Source organism: Myotis lucifugus, unplaced genomic scaffold, assembly GCF_000147115.1.
Source record: "Myotis lucifugus unplaced genomic scaffold, Myoluc2.0 scaffold_180, whole genome shotgun sequence".
Lineage (NCBI taxonomy): Eukaryota > Metazoa > Chordata > Mammalia > Chiroptera > Vespertilionidae > Myotis > Myotis lucifugus.
The window spans coordinates 589,032-604,542 of record NW_005871228.1 but is presented as its reverse complement, the minus strand read 5'-3'; the positions used below and the strand labels follow the sequence as shown (position 1 = coordinate 604,542).

The window sequence follows — 15,511 nt, the reverse complement described above, 5'->3', positions numbered from 1 at the left end:
TGGGCTGCTCCTTTCTTTCATATTTCTTCACTGGCATTCAATATTTCTGAGCTCTTCCTATGTGTCGGGCTCTGTGTCAGAGACTGGGACAGATACAAAGAGAATCAGACATGATTCTCGTTTGAGTACCTTAGCTTCTAATATAGAAACCATGTAGTAAAATAACTATGGGAATAGGGAGAAAATGCTCAGAGGCATGAGACAGAAGTATAAAGTGCTAAAGAATTTGAAAAGAAAGAGGTCACTTTCAATGGGAGATCAGGAGGCTCCTGAGAGGTTTTGTGGAAAGATAAGATTGTGCACGTGTGTGAACTTGAAGAGGAGCAAAAATGGCCAAACCCTTGAGCAAAAGACAGGACAGCAGATTAGTTTGGCTGACGGAGTTTGAGGGCAAGGTAGACCACAGAAAAATGACATATTCATGGGATCTGCATAAGGAAGCAAAAACTAGGTTTTTGGACAACTCAGCATAGGTCCTATGCTAACTCATGAGCCTTTTTCTGTCTACATTAAGTCAAATGAACCTGGATTCTGAAGGAAGGGTACATAAGGCTTTGAATTTTAATCTCAGAAGAGGAAGTTGGTATCAGGAAAAAAAAAAGCTTAACTTAATAAGGTAAGACAAGAGTAAGAGGCTTGCTCTTACATCAAGTGTAGCTCCATGGCAAGGATTCTAAGGTTTTATTTTCATAGCTACACCAAGGAGGTGTCTGGATGAAAAGTCATCTTTCAGAATGAAGTCTTTCTTAGATGTTATACTGTGTAGACAGGGGTGGGCAAACTTTTTGACTCGAGGGCCACAATGGGTTCTTAAACTGGACCGAAGGGCTGGAACAAAAGCATGGATGGAGTGTTTGTGTGAACTAATATAAATTCAAAGTAAACATCATAACATAAAAGGGTACGGTCTTTTTTTTTTTTTTAGTTTTATTCATTTCAAACGGGTCGAATCCGGCCTGCGGGCCGTAGTTTGCCCACGGCTGGTGTAGCAACACATAGTGAGAAGGTCAACACGGTCAATCCAATAGGAAAATAAGTAAATCTCCTTAAAAAGTGAATGTCAGAAAATAGTCATTTTCCCCCAGTCTTGCCAGGATGAGTAATGTGCCTGTGAGTTTTATCCAATAGTATCTGCAACAAGAGAAAAACACAGAACAATGAAATTAAGGAAAGATCTGGCCACCAGATTAAAGACTCACAGGTAGAAAAAAATCCCCGAAATAAATGTGTTGGAAAACCCATTTTGGTAATCATGCCAAGAGTTAAGCCCCACTTGAACTATTGGGGATGTGTGAACCCTCCTTAATGCCATTTTCAAGAGAGGGCACCTAACAAATACAAGTTTCCCTGGGAGAATCACAATGGTGCAATGGCATTTTTGTTTGTTGGTTCAAATGCCTTTTTTGCATGTCCTTTATTTGGCTTCTGCTTCGTTTTGGCAAGATACTGCTGGGTCCTTGTCCACCTCATGCAGCTCTGTAGGTACAACAGGGAAAGAAAACATTTCCTTGGGGATGGAATTAAGAATAAAAAGCTAATATCTTGAACTTGGGTAAATTTGATGGTGAAAATTTTAAAACACAGGATAGCTTATTAAGAAATATGGGTCACCCTAACCAGTTTGGCTCAATGGATAGAGCGTCAGCCTGCGGACTGAAAGGTCCCAGGTTCGATTCCGGTCAAGGGCATGTAACTTGGTTGTGGGCACATCCCCCAGTGGTTGGGGGGGGGGGGGGAGTGCAGGAGGCAGCTGATTGATGTTTCTCTCTCATCAATGTTTCTAACTCTCTATCCCTCTCCCTTCCTCTCTGTAAAAAAAATCAATAAAAATATATTTAGCCCTGACCGGTTTGACTCAATGGATGGAGCGTAGGCCTGCAGACTCAAGGGTCCCAGGTTCAATTCTGGTCAAGGGCATGTACCTTGGTTGCAGGTGTGCAGGAGGCAGCTGATCGATGTTTCTCTCTCATCGATGTTTCTAACTCTCTATCCCTCTCCCTTCCTCTCTGTAAGAAGTCAAATAAAATATATTAAAAAAATATATATATATTTTTTAAAAATATGGGTCAATGGTTCTTTTCTTTTTTTCTTTCTTTCTTTCTTTCTTTCTTTCTTTCTTTCTTTCTTTCTTTCTTTCTTTCTTTCTTTTTTATTGACACTATTACAGATGTCCCCCATTTTCCCCTCCTTTGCCCACCTCCAACCAGCTCCCTCCTTGGCCTTCACCACACTGTTGTCTGTGTCTACGTGTCATACATATATGTTCTTTGGCTAATCTCTTCACCTTCTTTTATCAGGTCCTCCCCACATCCCTCCCCTCTGACATCTGCCAGCCTGATCCACATATCCATGCCTCTGGTTCTATGTTGTTCGTCAGTTTATTTTGTTCATTAGATTCCACATATCCATGGTTCTTATAAAAGTAAATCATCTTCAGAAAACTAGACATGGCTGCTATGAAAACAGAATGGCATTTTTCTTTTAGCAAACAGACCATTTATGACAAAATAACCCCATCTGGGAAATATTGGTGATCCTCCTGGAAAGCCACACAGCTCAGTAGGGGTGGTCCAGCCTATCCTGCCCCAGTGGCAGCAAGGCAGACTGAGCCAGTAGGACTTTTCTCTGCCCTACTCCCCCCTAATTCAACTTTTCTAATGAAGATGGATCTTATTTGGTTGACACAGGTATCTTATTTGGAGGAAGGCACTGAACAAGGCTATACCAGGCCATACACATTTATCAACATTGACAACTGCCCTTCTGTGAGGAAATGGAGACAGAAAAAGCCTCTTCATTACATGAGCAAGCTAAAACGAAAAAGGGAAGAGAAACAGAATAAAGGTAACCAGCTCGGATCACAACATGTGTTTTTGTTTGAAAGAAATAGAAAAGAAAGGTGTGACCACCAGCAAACAGTGTGAGTGCCATAGGAGTTGGGAAGGCATGTTTAAAATGCCAGCACAACCCAGCCAACCGGGCACAACTTCTGAGCTTGGAAACACCAAGCCAGTGTGTGTGGGGCACAGGATAAGGACCTGAAATGCACAGAGCCAGCCTTTGACAGCAACACCCTCTGGCAGAAGGTGCTGATCCGGCTCTCCAGTTATCTTCTTCCTGAACATTTGGAAGTCAGACAAATTCTACCCTGTAGGTTCTCAGATGAGGCAGAGATAGGGGTTGCTGGGAGGCCTCAAGAGGGACATACTGAACTTCCTGCTAGGATTGGCTATAAATGCTTACATAATCCTTTGGGGGTAATTAGAGCAATGTAATCACATTTGTATCCTGAGTAAGTAAAGCAGGCCATACAAATAATATTAATTATCAAATAAATGTATATTGAAATAAAATAAAATGTTAGCACATACATATCTGTCACACACACACACACACACACACACACACACACACACACACACACACAGCAATTTGGCATTTTGAATGCTTATGATGACCCTTCTACTCGACCCTTTTCCCTAGTAAATTGGCCTATGTAACTACAAAAAGCATAGATCTCATTCCAAAAATATTATTGGGTAAAGGAGTCTCAGAAAAAAATAAAAATATAATTGGGTAAAGGAGTCTCAGAAAAAAATAAAGGAAAAGGACATCCTGATTCCTTAAAGCTTTTATCCATAAACAATCTTAACTACCTCTCACTTTCTGTACCCACTTGTAATTCCAACGAAAGTTGCATCCGCAGTGGCAAGTGGCCACTTTCTCTGCTGTCTGAGGCCAGCCTGCAGCTGCCTTTGCTCCCCTCTCCACATTTGGACAATGGTATTTTAAGCCAATGGGCATGGCAACCCTCCAGATCTGAAGACACTATAAAACTGACTCACTTAGAGAAATCTGCTGACTTTTCTGGCTCTGGGGAATATAAATAAATCCACTAACCACTTCATCAACAAAGCACAGTAGCATCTCTGGGGTCCCTGTCTTGACTGCACTCTTGATGTCTGTCCTGCTTTTGTGGCACTATGGGAAAGAAAGGGAGTCCTCAGAGACCCTGAGATCCACTGAGACATCCTTGAGACCTTTACCTTATATAGCATTCCTCAACCCTGTAGCAAGTTTCCTTTTGACTGAAATTACTATATCTTCCTTGGTTTATGTAATTATTTTTTTAACTTTATTTTTATTGTTGACACAATTACAGATGTCCCCATTTCTTCTTCCCATTGTTCACCTCCATCCAGCCCCCCACCCGCTCCCTCTGGCCATCACCACACTGTTGTCTGTGTCTATGTGTCATGCATATATGTTCTTTGGCTAATCCCTTCACCTTCTTTCATCCAGTCTTCCCTGTCCCCTCCCCTCTGACAGCTGTCAGTCTGTTCCATGTAGCCATGACTATTTCTATAATGTTCATCAATATATTTTGTTCATTAGATTCCACATATAAGTGAGATTATATGGTATTTGTCTTTCTCTGGCTGGCTAATATCACTTAGCATAATAATTTCCAGGTTCATCCACGCTGTCACAAGAGGAAAGATGTCCTTTTTACTGCTGTGTAATATTCCATTGTGTAAATGAACCGCAACTTTTTTTATCCATTCTTCTACCGATGGGCACTTGGGCTGTTTCCAGTTCTTGGCTACTGTAAATAACACTGCAATGAACATAGGGGTGCATATATTCTTTCAGAATTCTTAGTATATATTCCCAGAAGTAGGCTCATTGGGTCAAAAGGCAGTTCCATTTTTAATTTTTTGAGATTAACTCCATGCTGTTTTCCACAGGGACTGCACCAGTCTGCATTCCACCAACAGTGCATAAAAGTTGCCTTTTCTCCAGTCTTACCAGTACTTGCTGTTTGTTGATTTATTGGTGATAGCCATACTGGCAGATGCGAGGCAATATCTCATTGTGGTTTTCATTTGCATTTTCTGATGATTAGTGATGTTGAGTATTTTTTCATATGTCTATTGGCCATCTGTATGTCCTCTTTGGAGAAGTGTCTGTTCAGGTCCTTTGCCCATTTCTTAATAGGATTGTTTAACCTTGAAAACCACAGAAGAGAAAAAGTCAGCCAAAGTGGTTTTGGGGGAGAACAGATTGGTCAAATACTATGACCAGGGCTTAGTTTCTCAGCAGCCAGGAAAGAGTTAGAAGATGGCAATTATACTTTGAATAGAGTCCTCTCTATGGAACACAAGCAAGCATAAGTTCACCACCAACAAGACAGAACAAATCTCATCTACTTTTCTGATATAGAAGACCACCGATATAAAGTACTACTGTGTCTCATTCAGTACTATATCTGACCAAGTGTCTCATAATATGTTTATGTATTAGAATGATAAATATGGATTGAATCATATAGCTGCCCAATAAGTTTTGCTTAATGTATGAAGGTCACCCAGGAAGAATATTTCCATTGGTATAAACAATTGTTTAACAAGCTTCAACTCGTAACAGCTCTCTCAGACTGCAAATGTAACATTAACCTGGAGGAACTGGTACCTATGTTACAGAATCACTATGTGCTGTCTTTCAAGGTTACTATATTCATTATACATTTTCTGTGCACTGATATGGGAATATCTGACCCATATTTGCCCTGAGAATTTCTGAGCACGGTGGCTTCTTCTAGGTCCCACCTGCGGGAATCCATGGTACTCTTAGATTTAGCATTTTTATTCTCTTCTCCAATATGCAGTTAAAATTCCTCCTGGTAGATAAGTCTCCTACAAAAAATTTATTTCCTCCTAGTTTTTATAAGAAATATTCTGAAATATTAGTGTGAACCATTTTTGTAAGTCAAAGAACTGGTCAAGCAGCAATTTTATATACATAGTTCCACATAGAAAACCAAATCCAAATGTCTTCTGCTAGTAATTCACTGGAAATCACAATCTGGGGGAGGGGGACTTTAGTTCATAGAAGTCATGAAGATGATACATTTGAAGATGATACATGAAGATGAAACATTAATGTAATATCTACATTTGAAGAAGTAGATATTACATTAATGTTTGCTCAGAAAAAAGCATTAATTGGACAAAGTTCCATGAGTTTCAAGCATGTTGTTCTCCTTCTCTTTACAGTTCTATTCCTGAAAATGAGAATTTTCTCTTTCCACTTGATACCGGGGAGTTCACTACTTTGGCGAACTTAAGAATTTACCATGAAAAAAAAAGAATTTACCATGCTGTATTCTAATGATTTTCTCTGTCCCCAATCTTTTAAGGCTTCCTATAAACAGGCTAAAACAAAAAAAATACTCTCTTCTTAGAATTCAACAGCTGGAAATTCCATTTAGAGCAAAATAAAAACCATGTAAAAGTAAATGTAGTCATTCTATTTAAAATTATTAATAAAGAACTATTTTACAAAAAATATATCAAATAATATGATAAATAAAGTTATGCATAAAAGACTTCATATTTGTAAAAAAAAAAAAAGTTTGTTATCTGGAAAGAGTATTTTATTTATCTAACCTAAAATATAACTGCTTTTTTCAAGTAAAATTATTTTTATAATTAAAAAATGTATATCTTCTATCTATATTCAAGGTGTTATTCCATTTCACAAGTCTGAATTATAATTCATAACAATCTATCAATGAGCTCCCAAAGAAAGACCTGAATTATTCCAGAATGTGCCTTATTATTAAATAATCAAATATAACTTGCCTTCAACTTTTTAAAAAGAAATAATTATGACCAGATTGAACAAAATATAAATATCCAAACCTATTTATAATACATGACCAATTAGAAAGATGGGAAAGGGGAACTGAGAGTATGTTGCCAGAAAGAAAAATGACTAAAGGGAGATTTTGATAATTTTACTAAGTTTCTGAATTTAATATTTTTCATTGTTTCTGAACACTGAAAAAATATGAAAGTGCAATTTAATGAATCTGTAGAAAATTTAGGAGTGAGGTGATGGGAGGATGGTGAATGGATGTCTATTTTTTTTTTTTAGTGTCCAATTTTCATCATTTTTAAAATAGCAAAATATCTTATATAGAGATTGTTAGAGGCATGAGACTTAAAAACCTTGAACATAAATACCAAAGGGGATTTCTTCAACCCTGAATTCTTTTTCTACTGTCTTTTCTCAGCTTTATACCTAAGAATCTATGACTTAAGCAGAGCAGTTTATTGTGAAACAAAAAATGAATGTGAAAATACTTGAAGTTATTATATTGTTAACCTCCAACCATATGTTCATTTTAGGCAGATATTATTTCATCTTGCCTAGTTCTGTAAAATTCTCTCATAAAAGTCCCTGAGTCTCACCAAAACAGTCAAGATCTGAGGGAAGAACTACTTTTTTGAGTTTGTGACTCACACAGTTAGAACTTCACTTGCAGTATCAGAGTTTTAGTTTAAGTTTCATTTATTATTCCCTCTAAGGATGTAGAAAGTTAGAAGATATCCAAACACTTCAGGTAAAAGAAACAGATATTGAATAGAAATAGAAGTAGAAATAGAAATAGGGGTAGAAATAGAAATTACCACATAAATTATTTATCTGCCTGGTTGACCGCTTTCCCCTTAACTAAATAGGCTAACTATGGGCAAGACACAATGCTAGCTGATTCTGAGAATTAAAAAAAAAACACAGGTATTTCTCTATTGGTCTGTTTTATACTCATTGTATTTCACAATACAAACGCAAAGAAATACAATAAAATTGAAAAACATAAATTAAAACAACAAGACAAAGTAAAATGTAATAAAAGAAATAGGCCAAGAAAACAAAAAAACAAAACAAAAAAACCCCACAAGCTCAGACAGGCAACCTGCTGCCCTCACACAGTCATGGACCTTCACTCTGACATTCCAGAGACACAGCAAAAGCGAGCCATTCTTCTTCTTAATCATGATGCTGAACTACCCCTTTAGAGAAGGAAAACTTTCAAATCACTTACCTCTAAAATAAATATTTCCCAGTTGGATTGAGGAATGTAGTATAATTCCCTTAACCATGGTGCTAGCTATTTTCCATTTGTCCCTACACCCCAAATTCACTCTGCCTTTCTCCCTATTCTGTGCCGCAGGAGGCTCACCCCACAGACTCTCTCTCCCAGCATCCTTACTGCTCTGGAGCTGGGTTTGGCTGCAGACTGGAGTTCCAGAGAAGACTTTGGAGAATCCTTCCCCGCTCCTCTCTGCTTTGCCCACATTTCTGTGAAAGGCGGCATTCCTTCAGGGCCACGGCTTTGTTGGGTGGCACTTCCCATGTCTCCAGTAGCCCTTTGGCCTGAAATGGTAACGGCTTCCTAATTTGCTAAACTCTGGGTGTTTCAACATTTCCTTGTTAGTTCTCTTAACTCCATCCACTCTTAACTGTTGTGCTTTAAGACTCTTCCTTCGAGCCTGGCTGGAGTAGCTCAGTTGGTTTGGTGTTGTCTGGTGCATCGAAATGTTGCTGGTTGATTCCTGGTCGAGGCACATACCTAGGTTGCGGGTTCGTTCCCGCGAGAAAATCTTCACTGAGATTTTTGAGTTTAAGATTAGGCTGGACGATTGAATAGATTTTTTATCAGTTTTCTATTTCTTTTTAAAAAATATATATATATTTTTTATTGATTTCAGGGAGGAAGGGAGAGGGAGAGAATGATAGAAACATCAATGATGAGAGAGCATCATTGATCAGCTGCCTTCTGCACGCCCCACACTGGGGTCAGGCCCGCAACCCAGGCATGTGCCTTGACTGGGAATCAAACCGTTACCTCCTGCTTCATAGGTCAACGCTCAACCACTGAGTCACGCCAGCCAAGCAATTTTCTATTTCTACTACTAAACTATCACACACTTAGTGGCTTTAAAAGAACACAAATGTTTTATCTCCCAGTTGTGTGGCTTAGAAGTTCCAAAGTACGGGTCTCCCTACCCTAAATCAAGGTGTCAGCAGGACTACAGTCCTTTCTGGAGGCTGTAAGGGAAGTCACTTCCTTGCCTTTCCAGCTTATAGAGACCATTAGCATCCCTTGGTTGAAGGCCCTCATCATCCACTTTCAACAGCAGCAACATTGCATCTCTTTGTGCCTTTTCCCCATAGATGTGTGTCCCTCTGACCACAACCAGGAAAAATTCTTGATTACATTGGACCCACCCAGCTAATCTAGGAAAATCTCCCCACCTCAAGATCTTTAACTTAATCACATCTGCAAAGTGCCCTTTGCCATGTAAGGTAACATAGTCACAGGTTTCAGAGATTAGAATGTGGACATTTTGGGGGCCAGTATTCTGTCTCCCAACGATTTGCTATAGTAAAAAGGTTAAAGATGCAAAAAAAGAGATTCTAGGAGGAGGCACAGGCTAAGAGCAAGGCAGAACCACAAGAATGGACAGTGTAAGCACTAGAATCCATTAACCAGCTCACCTGATTAACCAGGTTCTCTAGTCCCTCCGTACCTATGCCGAGTACTTGTGGCTGGTAGGCTGCTCTAGGACACCTGCGCACATGAACTCCCATCACATGAGTTACATGCTTACCAAGTTTTAACATATTTAAGGTGTATATGTGCATGCATTTTATGCATTTTTATAATTTCCTTCTCCCAATGACTTTTTTTCAATAACTTGGTCAACGAAACATGTTACAAAAGAGGGCTTTTGCTATATCTAAAAAATAGAGATGGTACAACTACAGGTGGGGGAGAGTAGAAGGAGAAAACACCATGGATATAAGCTAAGTAGACATGGAGAAGGACCTCCAATGTCACAGCAAGGACTTTGGACACTGCAATAGGCAATCAGGGACTGTTATTTGATAGTAAAGGTTTCTAAGCATATCAACAGACATGAAATAAATTCTGACATTAATCTGGTAGCGAGTAGGCTTACTGCTTCTGGTGTCCATAGTTCACGTCATCCCCCTGTCCCCGTGGCAAAGGCTGCTGGGCTCTCACCCACAGGCTGATTCTTGCCCCTTCGGCCATAGGCCTGTGTTGTCCAGTATAGTAACCACTAGCTACATGTGCTCTTGAGTTTAAATGTGGCTAGTCCTAACTGAGTATGCTGTAATTGCAAAATAAACCCAGATGTCAGAGACTTAGTATGAGAAAAAGAATGTAAAATATCTCATTAATAATGTTTTATTGATTAGATGTTGAGAGAATAATACTTAGTGTGTATTGAGTTAAATAAAACATATCATTAAATTTCATTTCACTTTTTTCTTTTTATTTTCTTTATTGTGGCTACCATATATTTTTTAACTGTCTATATAGCTCACTCCTGAGACTCAAATTATACTTTTCTTCTGGACAGCAATGCTCTAGTCTAGATCACTCCTGTGGGTTCTGATTTTAAATAAGGGGTCTTTGTCACACTCTTCTTTACCCTGGGACAAGATCTGGTTTCCTTGATTCCTGCTTTAAGATGTTCAAGGCTCAGATTGCTGGCTCCTTAAAGATCTGCCTTCTCTCTCACTTTCCGTCTCCCTAAACCCGTGTTTACTCTTTATGGTGACTGTTTGCTTCCGCTGGAGCAGCAGAGACTTCCAGGAGGCTGGATATCAAGAATAGGGCATGGAATTTGGCGATTATGGGATCATCGGTGACTTTCAAGAACAGTGACCATATCACTTTGAGTGGACAGCTGAGCAGCGGTCAGGACTGCCACATCAGTGATCTCACGGGGCATATGGACCAGAAGAAGAACACAATGGCATCTAACCCAATGGTAGGAAAACGGTGACAAAAGCACTTGCACATCCCTGGCCCAGTCGTCGTCTACTAGTGTCATTAAGACTTCAAGAATGGAGGGCCTCCTCGCCGTCATTTGTTATCCTGAAGTAGAGTGTTAAGCAAGTGTACACTTAAAAAAACACACAAAAAAACACCCAGCTAGACAGGGATCACGTTAAGGTTTAAAAGAAAAGAAACAACTTTGCAGCACTAGGACTGTATTCAGAAGTGAGAAAAAAATGCCCCTGCAAATCACCTCGCACTCATGCAAACAAAGCTAAATGCACCCTGATTTATTTGTCCATCCAGGGAACTGGCCATATTTTTTCTAAAACTCCAAAGGGCAGTTTTTGTGCTCGTGTTGCCTATGGACATGGCCTGGGAGACAAACATCCGATTCTGTTAGAGGCTATTCTAATTATTTTGGGCCACTGGGGAATCTCAACAAAAAATGTTTTAGTACACGTGAGCACATACATATCTGACTATATGTACATGGGCATATGCACATCTTTCTTATGTTTATACATGTGTTTATGCATGCAGGTATATTTGCTGATACATAGCAATAGACACCTAAAAACATGGCACAAGAAATCAAAACAGACTACTCACTCTCCAAATAATGCTTATAAAGTCAGGTAGGTATATGTGTGATGTTTTGTTTTTTAAGTCCCTGCATCAAACTACATCACCTCTTGCATTTTCATCCTAAGGTATTTCATAACATCCTGTAAAAAACTGCTTCCTTCTGTTCTTTAATCTTGCAAAATGCTCACTGACTTTGCTGTTAGAGTCTGGAACAATTTAAACCTTTAGCATTGCAGTTACCAAAGATATCTCCCTACCGACCACACTGAAGGCAGTATGGCATGGTACAAAGCATCCTAAACCGTGAGCCAAAGGATGTGGGTTTAAAGCACTCCACTCATTACAAATCCAGGCAGGGCCCTTCACACCCCAAAGTCTATTTGCTTATTTGTAAAATAGGACTAGTAACCTTTAACCTGTCTTCCCCATGGGAGTTTTAAAAGAGTATCTGGAAATGGGCTTTGTAAATTCTGAAGTACCACACAGAGGAAAGGATGGGTGTCATTATCGCTACAATTGTTAAAGTATGTCTGACGACTATGAAGCAGCTCCAGCGATGAGCTCTTTGGTGCAGAGAGATGGGAAGGAAGTCCAGGATTCCAACACACACCTGCCTTGTGACTTCACTCAGGAAATTCAGGGTGGACATTTAAAGTGCTCCCCTGGAATTACATTGGCTTCAAAGGAGGTCAAAGTCAAGATGTAACAGAAATCTTTATTCTAATTTGTTCTGAAATGTGGGTTTTCAATCATCATGATTCCTTAAATTAGAATGGATCTGTAAAAATAGATACATGCAAACATTTTTCCCTAAAATTTTTTTCATATAAGAGTATGCAGCCTGCTATGTAATGTCACACATTAAAATAACATTGGCATAGAATGGGAGTAAAATCCTTTCTCTGGAAATAAGCATATGTTATTAAAATTACATATCATTTGTAGCCAACTAGTAGAAAAGAACCCACACGGCAGTTTAAGTTTAAGTTTAGGGTTGACTTGAAGTACTGTGACATAGGGCACAGGACTGTGAAGCAAGAGAATTGGGTCCTACTTCCAGATATGCCAGTAATTAACCTGATAACTTGAATAATGTGTTGACTTCCATGAGCCTTAATTTCTTCATATGCAAAATGGATTAGCACCACATACCTACTTCCCTGTTACATAAGGTTCTTAGGGGAATCAAATGAAAGTATATATAAAAGTGTCTCTGTAAACTGTGAACTGGTGTAGTGAAATAAAGAATTAAGAAAATGAGCTTTATATGAAAGTATTTATAGTATTATATAGCTGTTTACCAGCTTATCATATACATAACCCATAGAGATGTGATGGCAATTCTGTTTTTTATATATTAGCCCTAATCATGAGGTCATAATAACGTTGACCTTAATAAACCAGCTAAAGGAAAGTTAAACATACTCTTCATCCATCATTGCTCTGCAGAGTTTTAGAAGACTGCTCTTTACCCCCCAACTCATACAAACGTTAGGAGCTCTGACAAAGTTGCATATCGAGCGAGTCATAAAAATTGCTATTATAAAAATAATAACAAGAATGTGAACAAGACCTTTGAATATTAAAAATATCCTATAAAATGTATTTACAGAATAATAGTTAAGAATACAATAGCATGGCTGAATCTACAGGGTATTGTGCTAAGCAAAATCAGAGAAAGACAAATACCATGATTTCACTTATATGAACAAATGAACAAAACAGAAACAGACTCATAGATACAAGGAACAGACTAATGGTTGCCAGAGGGGAGGGAGTTAGGGGACTGTGCAAAAGGTGAAGGAATCGAGAAGTACAGATTGGTAGTTACAAAATAGTCATGGAGATGCAAAGTACAGCATAGGAATTAGAGTAGATACTATTGTCATAACTATGGATGGTGCATGGGTACTAGAAATGTTGGGGGATAGTTTAAAGTATATGATTTAAAGTATATGATTGTCTAACCACTATGCTGAATACCTGAAACTAATACAAAATAATATTGAACATAACCTGTTAATTGAAAAAAAAATTATAGAATACAATAGCAGATAATGTAGAAAATGATGTCCTTGAAAACTCAATGTGTCTGCTAAATGCAGCAAAAGTAACTCTTAGAGAAAAAGTAACAATGTTATTCATCTCATTTTTTAAAAATTTAAAGAATATCATCTGAATGTTTTAGAGGATAAAAAGAAAACCCAAACAAAAATGAGAAAAGGGAAAAACAAAATTAAATAAGCATATTAGAAAATTGAACAGACATGTAAGTGAAAAATAAAACCATAAACTGACTTACTAAAAACGGAGAAACCAATAGAAAAAATTTAACCTGGAGCAAAATGCAAATAAATTAAATTGAAGTGAGAAAGAATACATACTAGTAATCAAAATATAAAATAAAATGAGTGAATAGACAGTTGTGTGAAAATGAATTTAATCTAAAGAATATTTTTTTTACATAATATGATAAAGACAAATGGAGACAATATCAAAGAAAGGAGAGGGATTATATAAATCTATTGATAAATTAGCTTAAATGATCAGGGAATAATATCAATGTATCATAAGCCTTTATTATTATTATTATTTTAGAGAGGGAGAAAGGAAGGGGGAGAGTGGGGAGGAAAATCTATGTGAAAGAAAAATATTGATCCTGTATATGCCCTGACTGGGGATCAAACCAGCAACCTAGGTATGTACCTTGACCAGGAATTGAACCCACAACCTTCTGGTGCACAGGATGATGTGCCAACCAACTGAGCCACACCAGCCAGGGCTATCATAAACCATTTTCAAAAATTGCAAAAATGTTAAAACTATAAGTAAACTATGATCTTGGTGATAAAATATAATAATGATAATACAAAAAATAATATACATATAAAAGTGTTAAACAAAATTATTAGCAGACAGAATTCAGCCATTTACTAAAAACCAAATACACCACAACAAGTGGTATTTGTCACATAATTTAAGAAATATTCAATATAATAAAAATTATCAAAACAATATACCACATTAATAGTATAAATAATAAAAATCATGTTTAAATATATGCCCAATGGGTTTTCAAGAAACATCAGAACTTATTTATAAGTTTTAAACAGAAAATTGTAGTAATACAATGATATTTCATTTTAACTCCACAAAAAAAATGTTATTAATTACTGTGGAAAGATATTCAATACAAAGGAGTATCTACTTAAAACCATGAGCTAGCATTCTACGTAATTGAAAAAAATATAAGATATGTTCTCATTAACAACAGAAACAAAATTTAGCACTGTTTACTAATTAATAGTAGTGCTGAAAAGAGTTGGGGCATGCCCGGCCAGCATGGCTCAGTGGTTGAGCATCGACCTATGAACCAGGTTACAGTTTGATTCCAGGTTGGGCACATGCCCAGGTTGTGTGTTCGATCGCCAGAGTGGGGTGTGCTGAAGACAGCTGATCAATGATGCTCTCTCATCATTGATGTTTCTATCTCTCTCTCCTTCTCCCTTCCTCTCTGAAATCAATAAAAATATTTTTAAAAGTGTTGGGGCCAACAAGAAGCTAACCTAAACATATAAAAGTAAAATCTGGTGAATGAGATATCCATAAGGGGCTTTGATAAGCTCCAACATATTTCTGAAATCCAGAAAGCCATGTATATGTGCCCAGGAAAGACCTAAGACCTGAGAGGGTTCTAACTTATCACCTCTGAACTTGAGGCTCTGTGCTTATAGGAGGTGAAGGCTAAGGCAAAGTATTTAGCTGCCTTTCTGAGTGTTGAAGGTATGGCCAATACTTAAACAGAGTCTTTCAGCAAAGGCTTAAAAAATTATTGGCAGAACATTTAAGGAAATATTTGTCCAAAAATTAGCTGGTCATTAAGCTAGCTAAGCAAAGACTTCAATGGCCACATGTAACAGAATACAGACTTAGTTCAGGAGCGTCACTAAACTAGCAAACAGCAACAACCAAAAACAACAACAAACCCTTAGGAAAGGAAGGATTTGATTTCCAGAGTTGCAACATTATATTATTTTAAATATCTAGTTTCTAACAAAAAAAGAAAATAATACATGCAAAAAAAGTATGATCCATATACGGGGGGGGGGGGGAGCAGTCCATAGAAACTGTCTGGAGAAAGCCCAGATTTTGGTCTTTTTGGACAAAGACTTCACATTAACTACTATCAATATATTCAAAGAACTAAAGGGCTCTCTGGAGAATACAAGTAAATACAATTTTTTAAGAAACAAATAAAAATTC

General features: G+C 37.8%; 1 long non-coding RNA gene across 1 annotated transcript in view; it reads right to left on the bottom strand.

The window, feature by feature from the left end:
- Positions 1–943: 943 nt before the first annotated feature.
- The window catches only part of LOC106698436, a 101,014-nt gene continuing 86,446 nt past the window's right edge, over positions 944–15,511 (bottom strand). The window contains exon 5 of the long non-coding RNA XR_002831139.1: positions 944–1,131. This is a non-coding gene — a long non-coding RNA (uncharacterized LOC106698436). The remainder of the gene's footprint in view (positions 1,132–15,511) is intronic.